At 49.3% G+C, this 12,179-nt stretch overlaps 1 protein-coding gene across 2 annotated transcripts in view; it reads right to left on the bottom strand.

Annotated features, from left to right (window-relative positions):
* Nucleotides 1-12,179, bottom strand: part of NSD2 (nuclear receptor binding SET domain protein 2) — a 70,592-nt gene that overhangs the window by 54,999 nt on the left and 3,414 nt on the right. The window lies entirely within an intron of this gene.

The following is a 12,179-nucleotide window of genomic DNA, read 5'->3' on the forward strand; positions in this document are numbered from 1 at the left end:
GAGACCTGCACACAGATGTTTACAGCAGCTTCATTCTAGAGGAAAGAGAAAGATGGGGTGGAGGATGGGAAGTTGGTGGGAAGAATGTCCCTCCTGGCCCGGCTGAGCAAGCGCCAAAGCCCTCCTCCCCAGGCTCCGACCGCAGGCACATGCTGCCCACTGCCCCGCTCTCCAGGCTGCCGAGATGTCCAGCCGCAGGCTGCGGGGCCCGCCCTGTAAACCAAACTGAGGAGAGTCCCTGTGGAGAAGTCTCAATGCCGGGACACTGAAGTAATGACTTCAGGATATCGCCCAGAGCCACACCAGGAGGGAACCAAGCTCCAAGTCGTCCTTCCAGCAGCAGAAGAGAGGCTTACAATGGAAAAGTCAAGTCTGCAAATATGGTTTAAACACACATTCTCTACTGTCCCCTTGCTTTCTAATGTGTCACACTCGTCCACCTCGAATATATTTTGGTCCTGCCTTCCTGGATGATGACTGAATCAAGGAAGTCTGTGAACAACAGTGACAGAGGACAGAGCGTGCTAAGAACAGGGGCTGAGGGCGCTGAGGGCCCCCTTCCTCCACAAGAATTCCCTGAGAAGCTTCATTTTCTAGAATCTGGAATTTACTCACGAAGTTTTGCTTCTCCTGCAGAAATGCACCTGTGACAGTAAGGACTTAATAACTGACCTATCTCTTGTTTCGTTTTCCCTGCAAAGAAGCTTAGAGCCACAGGCACACTCCAGGCCAGCCCCCCACAGCCCCAGCCTTAACCTTACGATGACACAGGAGCTGGTATCGTCCCTGGCCCCATGACCCGTCGCTCCCTGTCTTCTTAGTGTAATGTGTCGAATCTTCCGACGCGTCTCACACGGTGGGGATGGGGGTCTAAAATGATGCAGATGCAGCGGGAAACCACCTAGCAGCTCCTCAGAAAGCCACACGCACACATGCTGCCACACAACCCAGCAGCTCCACTCCTAAGGATCTTCCCAGCACAGATTTGAAAACATTAAGTTCACACAAAAACTTGTACCAGAATTTTCACAGAATTATTCAAAAAAGCAAAACAAACTCAACATCCAACAACTGCTAACTGGACAAAAGAAATGGGATCCATCCATACAGCAGGGCATTCAGCTGCAAAAAGGAACACACTGCAACGTGGGTGGGCCAGGAAAACAGGCCACGAGTGACAGCAGCCAGTCTCAAGGGCTGCGTCCTATGTGACGCTGTTTACACGAAGGGTCCGGGACAGGCGAACCGGAGGCAGAACATAGAACAGGGGCGCCAGGGGCTGAGGGGAGCAGGGGGACTTCTCCCTGGGAGGACGAACACACTCAGGAATTGGGTGGTGGCAATGGCTGCACGAACACCGGGCACGTACCAAAAAGCCACTGAACTACGCACTGTTAAATGGTTTAACTTGCGAATTTGATACTAATTTTATCTCAATTTTAAAAATACCAAATCTTTTGTTGAATGAAAAGGTATTAAACATATTAAATCATATCTTTCCTGTATCTATAGAGTGTTTTCCTATTTTCCCTCTAAGACATGCACAAAAGCACGATAAGTCACCGCATACAGCAAACACTGGGGACGTGAAGCCTACGAGCCGGGACTGCAGTCCACTAACGTGCAGTCCCAGGCCTGGCCCTCCGCACGGCCTGGTGGCCAGCCCGCCCCAGCAACAGCAAGACGGGTCCAGTTCAAGGACAGGGTACACTCCAGGCAGGGCCACTCAAGGCAGTGAACTGCCAGACACGCCGGCCAGAGGACCTCCACCCAGATTCGGGGAAACACCTGCTGACACTGATGGTGGTCCCGAGCCCTGGGCCCTCAGTGGAGACCCCCCCAGACACAGCCATCAGCTCCCAGACCCAAGCTTAACAATGAGGCTGCACTTGAGGGCCATCAGGCATCCAAGGAAAACTTACTGTAAGAGGCAAAAATTTTAAAGCAAAAGAGAACTAGGAGCTTAGAGGAACACACAGCACAGGGAGTGAGAGAAGCTTCCAGGCGTATGCCCACCAGCAGGGAAGCTCCACACGCGCTCCGCACAGGGCTCGGGCTGCCCCTGCCTCACCGCCGCCTCCAGGAGGGGAACCGGCGGCCGGGGCTGAGGTAAGTAGAGAGCTTTTGACACCAAAGGTTTTAATTCTGAAGCATGTGAATATAGTATCTAATTAAAGTTCTTCAAATTTTCAAAGGAATATTGTGAAACTGTAAAAATATTTCCAAAATAATTAAAAATCCCTGCACTCTCTGTAACTCCATTCCACAGCTGCCAAGGGGACAAAAAGAAAACCAGATACCATACGTTACTACAGTCCTGCCAAAAGGAGAAAAGAAAGGAGGGGCAGGGCAGGAAGGAGGGGGGAGACACGGGAGACGGGAAGAGAAGTGAGGAAGGGGAAAGGAAAGGAGAAACACAGGAGAGAAAAAGGAAGAAAATCTGAAAATCATGCCAACAAAATACCCACATAATAGGAGTTCCAGAAACGGAAGATTTAAAAAATTATGGAAAAGACCTGACCATTTTTCCACCGAAGACATGCAGACGGCCGACAGGCACACGCAGAGATGCTCATTGCTGCCTCAAACAGCACAAGTGGAAACCAAGGTGAGCCACCACCTCACACCCGCCAGAAGGACTGTCGTCAAGAAGACGAGAAACAGCAAGCACTGGTGAGGACGCGGCGAAAAGGAGCCCTCCTGCCCTGCCGGGGGGACACAACGGTGCAGTCACTGTGGGAGGCGGTGTGCAGGTTCCTCAAAACATTAAAAACAACGACAGGTGATGCAGTAACCCCACCCATGGGGACACATCAGTGGAAAAGAAACAGGGTATTGAAGAGGTATCTGCACACTTGTGTTCGCCGCAGCACGACTCCCAAGAACCAACACACTGAAACAACCTAGGTGTCCGTCAGTGCACGAACAGATGAAAATGATGTCGTTTATACACACAAAGGACATGATTCAGTCATCAAAAAGGAAGTCCTGGCATCTGAGGCATGGACGAACCCAGAGAACATTATGTTACATGACATTAGCTAGACAGAGAGAGGAATATAAAATAGAAAGTCCACCCCACAGAAGCAGAGGGTACAGCAGGTAGTTGCCAGAGGCTGGGGGGAGGGGAAACGGGGAGATGTTGGCCAAAGGATACAGACTTTCATCTCTAAGACAAAGTAAGTTCTAAAAATACACTGTAGAGTCACTGCAATTAATAACACACTTGAAACAAACCAAGAGGGTGACTCCTGCGCGTGCTCACACTCCCACTGGAAGGCAGCTGGGCAAGAGGACTGACGTGTTAATCAACCCGCCTGTGGAGACTGTTTCACAACACGTCCAATCGTTACACTGCGCACTCCATTCTTCCAGTTTTCCTAATGCCTTTTCCCCTAGTTTTACTGAGACACGACCGACACAGAGCACTGCAGGCTTAAGGTGCACACACCATGATCTGACTTACTTCATGCAGTGATTGTCACAGGAAGTCTAATGAACACCTATCACCTCACACAGACGCAACATTAAAGAAATAGAAACAATATTTTTTCCTCGTGAGGAGAATTCTTAGGATGTACTCTCTTAACTTTCATATGTAACGTACAGCAGTGCTAATTATATTTATCATGTTGTGCATTAGGTCTCTAGACATGGTACACTTTAAATATGTACAATCTTATTTGTCAATTACACCTCAATAAAACTGGGGAGAAATGTAAACAACTGGAGTCAAGATTTTTTAAATTGTGAAAGAAATTACTCAAGACATCCCAGAATCAAAAGGTGGAAGAGACTCAAAGAGTGCTCTGCAGGATGAATGCAAGAGACCCACATGGTTTCTAGTGGGGGTGGAAGTTACTGGAGAAGGTGTGGGAGGCAGCGCTTTTCTGCAAACTTGCACGCCAAAATGGTCTGCTCTGTACCTGCACTGGATTGATAGCTTGGCTGGGTATAATTTAGATTGGAAATGATTTTTCTCAAAAATCTGAAGGCATTGCTTCATTACTTTGGGGTTTTCTGTGTACATTTTGTCTGTTTAAGAGAGCTGATGCTGTCAGGGTTTCTGATTCTTTGCAAGTGACCTGTTATCCACCCTCATTCGAAACCATGTGGTCTCTTGCATTCATCCTGCAGAGCACTCAGTGTTTGGTTTAGCTGAATAATAGAACAATTAATATTCATTTAAACCAAAAATTCTTTTAAAACTGTGGTAGACTAAAGGCAGCCAAAAACACTCTGCCACTCCCCCACCAAGAGATAAAGTCTATGTCTCCACCCTGAGGCTGGCCTGGGCCCGTGACCACGCTCACCAGCAGATACGGCAAACGCAATGACTGGCCGCAGCCAGTCTTGCCCTAAAGAGCGCTGGCATCTTCTCCTCCTCCCTCGGGAAGCCACCACCATGCTGGGAGGGGGCCCAGGCAGCCTCACAGGAGGCCCTGGGCAGGGAACTGGTGGGCTGTGGCCAATACCAGCGGGCAGCACAAATGAAACCACCTGGCTCTCGGCAGCAGAGAGCAGCAACAAGCTAACGCAGGCACACCGTGTCCAAACTTCAAGCTGTAAACAAATGTCAGGTTTTCAACCACTAAGTTCTGGAATAGCTTATTAGGTAGGAAGAGACAACCCAGACGCCACAGTACCTGGAAGTGGGGAGGGGGAAGTGGGAGGCCAGGGGATGAGAAAGCTAAATCCGTATCTCCCGCCAACAGAACTTGACACATAGTATATAAACCTCAAAGTCCTCAACTCAGCAAACTAAGCAAGTTATTTAAAAACACAGACAGACGCCACGAGCAACAGCTGCGAGAGCAGAGCCTGGCCGGCCACCTTCTGCCGCGGCCGTGCAGAGGGGCTGTCTTCAGGGCGCATGGCCCAGTCTGATGACGGAAAGCGTCAACCGGAAATAGACCTAACTGTTAGATTGGCAAGATCAGAGTCGTCAGTTGCCTTCTACTTTTCTGATTCAGACAAATTTTTCACAAAATGTATTTTCTGATTATAAAATTATTAATAATAATCAAGCTTTCTATTTTGCCTTAATGATGTGTCAAAAAAACTACACACCCTTGAAAATAAGATTTCTAACCCCCCCAAACTTTAGACAATACTACATAGCTACAGTAATCAAAACAGCATGGTATTGATACAGAAACAGACATATAGGTCAATGGAACAGCAGAGAGCCCAGAAATAAATCCACAAACATTTGGTTAATTAATTTCTGACAAACGAGGCAAAAACATACAATGGAGTAAAGACAGCCTCTTCAGCAAGTGGTGTTGGGAAAACTAGACAGGTGCATGTAAATCAATGAAGTTAGAACACTCCCTCACACCATACACAAAAATAAACTCAAAATGGCTTAGACTTAAACGTAAGACAAGACACTATAAATCTCTTACAAGGAAACATAGGCAAAACATTATCTGACATACATCTCAGCAATGTTCTCCTAGGGCAGTCTACCCAAGCAATAAAAATAAAAGCAAAAGAAACAAATAGGACCTAATTACACTTATAAGGTTTTGCACAACAAAGGAAACCATAAGCAAAACAAAAAGACAACCTATGGAATGGGAGAAAATATTTGCAAAAGGTGAGACTGACAAGGGCTTAATTTCCAGAACATATAAACAGCTCATACAGCTTAATAAGAAAAAAATAAACCCATCCAAAAATGGGCAGAAGACCTAAACAAGCAATTCTCCAATGAAGACATAAGAATGGCCAATAGGCACATGAAAAAATGCTCAATATCACTAATTATCAGAGAAATGCAAATCAAAACTACATTGAAGTATCACCTCACACCTGTTGGAATGGCCATCATTCAAAACTCCACAAACAATAAATGCTGGAGAGGGTGTGGAGAAAAGGGAACCTTCCTACACTGCTGGTGGGAATGCAGTTTGGTGCAGCCACTATGGAAAACAGTTTGGAGATTCCTCAAAAAACTAAAAATAGACTTACCATATGATCCAGCAATCCCACTTCTGGGCATATATCCAGAGAGAACCTTAATTCAAAAAGACACCTGCACACCAATGTTCATAACAGCACTATTTACAATAGCTAAGACATGGAAACAACCTAAATGTCCATCAATAGATGAATGGATAAAGAAGCTGTGGTATATTTATACGATGGAATACTAGTCAGCCATAAAAATAATAAAATAATACCATTTGCAGCAACATAGATGGACCTGGAGATCATCACTGTCTAAGTGAAGTAAGCCAGAAAGAGAAAGAAAAATACCGTATGATATTACTTTTCTGTGAAATCTTAAAAACACACACAAATGCACTTATTTACAAAACAGAAACAGACCCACAGACAAACTCATGGTTACCAGGGGAGAAGGGGGTGGGAAGGGATAAACTGGGAGTTCGAGATTTGCAGATACTAACTAATATATATAAAACAGACAAACAAGTTTATATTGTATAGCAGAGGGAACTACATTCAAAATCTTATAATAACTTATGGTGAAAAAGTATGAAAATGAATATATGTTCCTATATGACTGTAGTATCGTGCTGTACACCAGAAATTAACACAACATTGTATACTGATTATACTTCAATAAAGTATATACACATATAAAAGTAAGATTTCTACAGCCTCTAGGCTGAAGCTCAGAACTTAGTTTCTGCTACATCATCCTCGTGCTGGGAACTCACAAAGGGAGGGCAGTGGGGATGGTGCCAGAATCCGGTCAGGACAGAGAACCAGCTCTGAAACCGACAGCAAGAACGAGAGGAGCAGTCGGCACCGACCAGGGGAGGCAGCAGTGGCTTCTGGAAGACAGGGACAGACCAGACAGAGTGCAGAGCCTCCCCACAAGCACCCAGGGTGTCCTTCACACACCAGTGCTATGCCCGGCCCCAAGGAGTCACCTTGGAGTCTTCAAGAGACGGAAAAGTGAAGCCAGGGCAAGATCTTGCTGAAACATTTCATTTCTAGTGGGCCAGCAAGACCTAGGTTTCCTCTGTCTCAGAAGTTTATCAGCCTGCAAAAATGAACAGGGCCCTCTGCAAAGGAAGTGGAGACGGTAATCACCTGTGACTTGTCCTGACCCTTGACTGGTGTCACCTGCTCGCTCACAGAGAGCCCTAACACGGTGTCCAAGGAACCGCACAAGCTTGGCCTCCAGAGGTAGGCACCGGACTGACAAGAACTGCTAGTGTTTTCTCTAAGAAGTTGTACGCAGTTGAATTTTAAAGAAATAAATACTTGATACGGATTTCAGAACTCAACAGAAAAGAATCCAATAAACTGTTAATATGACACTTAATCTCAACTCCTCTTCCACAAATAAAGTACACAATCTCAGACACAGAACAACAGGAGAGAACCCTAACAGCAGCGTTCTTGCAGCTCTCATTCCGGGAAGAGCTGCTCCCCCCCAAAACACGCCTTTTCTCTCCAGGAGGAAGAGGAAGCTGTGTGAAGTCAGACAGCTCCTCCACCTCTCCGGCCAGCTCCGGCCTGCACCGCGGAGGACTTCAAACCTGGAGAAGCAGGGTCCTCAGCACCCAGGCCACACCGACGGGCACAGGCCCTGCCCGCCACCCCAGGTCCCAAGCACACCACCAGCTCACCCTCAGAGGCACACCTGCGGCAGGGGCCGGGACAAGGCAAGGGTGCTGCCTGCGTCATGCTTCCACTCACGTGGGAGGGCAGGTGGGGACAGCAAGTGAGGGTCAGAAGCGCAGGGAGGGCACCATCACAAATGGGGGCTCCGCCGAGACCTGATCCTTGAGTGGAGGAGTTAGTGGGAGTTTTAAATCTCCTTGCTCGGCTTTTCCTGGTTTCTGAAACTTGAAAGGGAAGTAAATGCAAACGCTCACAAAAATCTACAGTCTGGACAGCAAACTGTGCTTCCGCCATCTGGTTTCGTCCAACAAAACTCAGGGCCTCGCTGACACCTCCCTCCTATCCCAACAACAGGCTTTATCAGCTTCGTCCAGAATCTCTTCCCGCTGATATGCGGACCACCTCTCCCCTCGGGCCCACCCCCCACAAGGACTGACGCCACAGGCTCCTAACTGGCTGATCAGGGAGCAGCACCACACGGGCTTGTGAGAACACAGGCCGCTGCACCCCACTCCAGAGCCTGACTCAGCAGCTCAAGGGGGGGCCCGGGAGCGGGCATTTCTAAGGAGCTCCTGGTGACCAGTGCTGCCACTCTGGGGACCGGACCTCGAGAACCCCTAGGCAAGCTTGTGCAGCAGTAACGGCTCAACCCAGAGCTTGCTTTCTCGCTCACAGCACGTGTCTGTGTGCTCCCGCAATCAGATGCAAAAGAGGACGTGATAAAGCACACGTCTCTCTCGGAGCTTTCGTCAGAAGCGACATGTCACCTCATTGTCCAAAGCAAGTCACATGGCCACACCAGATTTCAAGGGGGCAGGGCTGGTCAGCCTCCCAGGCACCCAAAGCAGGGACAACCGGGAAGACCCTAACCCAAAGAGACAGCAAGCATAGATTGGCCTCCTGTGCCCACCACTCACTCCCCTAATCCTCCCATCGCCAGTTTACAGAGAAGCGCACTTCCCAGAGCAGAGATTCACCGCACACACACACACCCCACACCCCTGTTTAAAACCCTTCAAGGGCCTCACACTGCTCTTAGGATGACAATTCTCAATACAGCTAAAAGAACTCAACCCGCCCCTGCCCCGCAACCCTGTTTTACACCCATTGCTCCAGCCACTCAGCCTTAGGTCCGCTCCGTCTCAGGCCTCGTCCGGAATCCTCACACGCGCCCTCTGCCAGGCCTCTTCTGCGCCCCGCCCGAGGCGATCCCATCAGGAAGCCTTTCCCGACACCAGACCCCAGTTAGGTCTGACCTCCCTACAGATGCTGCTGGCTGTGCCCAGCCTTGCCTTCACGACTTTCTTTTCGCTTCTTGTCATGAGAATTCTGAATACACGTAAAGGTAGAGCCCGGCGTCCACCTAGGCCAGTCCTGATCCAGTCACACCCTCGCTGCCCCTTCTTCATAGAACTGTGGAGCAAATCCCAGCTGCTGTATCATCTCATTGGCAAATTCTTTTACTTTCATTCTTTTTCTTGGTGGGGGTAATTAGGTTTTAGTTAGCTAGTTAGAATGCCAGCACTGGGGATTGAACCCCGGACCTTGTGCGCTCTGTGTACCACTGAACTTACACCCTCCCCGCTCACTGACAAATTCTGTACGCAGCTCTACACAGTATAAATGCTTTTCTTAAAACCACTATAGCAGTTAAAAAGCATAATAAAGAATTCCTTAATAACAAATCCGGCCAGTGTTCCAATTTCTAACTGTCTCATAGTGGAAGTGATGTTTACTTACATCTCTACCTAGCTGGCCTGCCTTGGATGCAAATAAGCCCTACATAGTGTGGTCAGTCCATGTGCCTCCAACCTCCCATCATCCAGAGACTCCTTGTTTTACTTGCTGAAGAGACCTGGTTACTGCCCAAATCCTAAGTTCTGCCAACGGCCATCCTGCAGGGTAGGTTCATGTGTTCCTTTCCCCCTGCGTTTCCTGTAAACTGGTTATGGGGCATAAAGGCTTGATCAGTTTCAGGTCAACCCTTTGGCAAGACTACTCACGGGCTTTTCAGAGATGCAGTCTTTCATCTGCTGTCTCTCCTGTTTCACCCACTCAGGTCTGTAAAGTCCCTGGGACCAAGGACACAGGTTATGGCCCATCGCTGGCACACAGCTAATTCCCAAGGAACAAAGAAATGTCACCAGAAGCCATACTGATGAACAAAAATATAACGGCACACCATCCTATTCACATGTGGACAGTGTATGTTCAAACGCCCCCCAAGAGGACAAGCAGTCAGTCCCCAGAGCACAGAAGCAGAGGTCAGGCCCTGCAGGAGCCCCAGGGCTTACAGCCTTGTGAGTTGGGTCAGCACTTCGCATCTCAGGGATCAGTTCCCTGCTGTGAGGACTCCATGAGGCGAGGGAAGGAGGATTCTTCCTGAAAGCCACAGAGGGAGCAGCTCTGCACAGACGGCACCCACTCCAAATCTTCTGGGGGAAGCAACACAGAAGGCTCTTATTTCTAAGATATATTTTAACTTTGAAAATCTAGGAATTCAATTTTTACAAACCGAAATTCTTTAGGAATACTGAGGACTCCAAAGTATCTCTTCCATGTGTTAACTCTCAGTGAATACCAGGCACTGCCCAAAGCCCAGAGGCTGCTGCCTTGAAACACCCACAGTCCACAGAGGGGCAGGAGCCTGAGCCCCATGCCCGAGGCAGGGCCTAGCGCCCAGAGACACAACGGCTGGGGAGAGAAAACCAACACGTTGAGCGCCACAGTGCAGGGGCGGTAACGCTGGCAGAGACAGAGACGAAGGCTGGGCTCAAGGGGAGCAGAGCAGGGCCGAGCAGGGCAGCTTGGGAAGAAGCCACGGCTCAGGGAAGACCCGTGGGGCCAGTGCAGCTCCTCACCAGAGCGGCAGCGGCATGACAATGAGATCACAGAGCAGCCGCAAGGGGCTGGCCAGTGAAGATGCTGGAAAAACACAAGGGACCACACGCCATGCTCAGGACCTAGGGCTTCCTCTTCTGGGTGAAGAGGAATGCACCACAGACACATTTTCAGCTGGCAGGTGAGATCAGAGTTTCTTTCTGGAAGGAAGAGAGGTAGACCAGAAACAAGGCCTACCTTCCCTTCCACTGGTTCACAGTGAGATAAAATGGTCCCCTCTCCACCCAGTCTCCTCACATACTATTCACACCCTGTGAACAGCAGGGGCACCTGGGCCACCCTCCCCTCTTATTCTGGGCCCCACGTGGGCCCCAGCCCACCGAAGAGACTTCGGTCCCCACCTCCTGCATCTGTCCACTCTTCCTACCCCATCTCCTGGGCCTTGGGAAGGACACTGTTCTCTAGCACCGGCCCACAGCTCTCCTCGCTGACCTGTCACTGCCCATGGCCCTCCACCTTTCCAACCTCACTCCAGGGAAGCACCCTCATGCCACTCCCTTCATCCACACCACCGCTGAGACACCCTGTGCCATGCCAGACATCACACTAGAGGGCTGAGAGTCTGTTCACTCAAACAGTCTCTGACTGACAGTCACTCGGCTACTGTTCCAGGCACGAGGCATACGACAGTAATCAAAGCCACAGAAGAGCAATCCCTGCTTTACAGACACCTCGATGAAGCCAGGCAGAGAGACAAAAGGAAAATGCCTGGAATGTCAGAGGACAAGTGCTGCGGAATAGAAGCGAAGGCAGATGGGCAGGGCCAGACGCAGCAGGGTGTCTTAAATCAGTGTCAGGGAAGGGGCCGAGAAGGGGAAGTTTGAGTAAAGCCTCACAGGCAGCAAAGAGCAAGCCAGGCAGGTGTCCCGGCAGAAGGCACAGCAGGTGCAGTTGCCTGGGGCCTGGAATGGCCTCGGTGCTCCAGGAGGCCAGAGGCCAGGGTGGCCGGAGCAGAGTGAGAATGGAGCAGGCGAAACACAATGTGCTCAAGACATACCTATGAGGGCTCTCCAGACAGGCAGGGAGTCTGGGGTTGCTTTCTAGCAGGGAGGTCCAAGCCGAGAGCTGAATGAGAAGGAATTAACAGGAAAAGCCAGCTGAGCCCACACATGCACTGGAGGGGAGGAGTGGGAAGCAGGGACAAAATCTGACTACGCAGAGGCCCAGGGGAAGAGCTCAGCAGCAAGACGGGCTGAAGAGGTCAGGGGAGGTCAAAACAAGAAGCCCAATGACAGACTGGTCTTGAACCCCAAAGGACAGCAGAGATCCCTGAAGAGTGGGGCCTCACATGATCACAGCTACATTCTAGAAAGACCAGGCAGGGTGTGGAGTACTGACTGAGGTTAGTAAAGCCGGAGACAGAAACACACTTTCCGACCTGCCAGCCTCCATAACACAACAGCAAACACACGTGAAAAATTAATCAAAATGTGAAAACACTGCTGATATAATACACCCTTAACAGCACAACAAACAATTCATATCATCAACTCTTTCAATGACAACCAGTCAAGTTAAAAGTTGAGCTCCCAACTCCTTCCAGTAAGACCAAACATTGTCTCTCTACAAACCCACTAGGGAAGTCTCACTACTAGGGTTTTTGAGCTGTAGGCCAGCACTCAGCTCAGCCAGCATTTAGCAGTTTCTATCATCATATACCTTGTTGAAACCAA

Source organism: Camelus dromedarius, chromosome 1 (assembly GCF_036321535.1).
Source record: "Camelus dromedarius isolate mCamDro1 chromosome 1, mCamDro1.pat, whole genome shotgun sequence".
Classification (NCBI taxonomy): Eukaryota; Metazoa; Chordata; class Mammalia; order Artiodactyla; family Camelidae; genus Camelus; species Camelus dromedarius.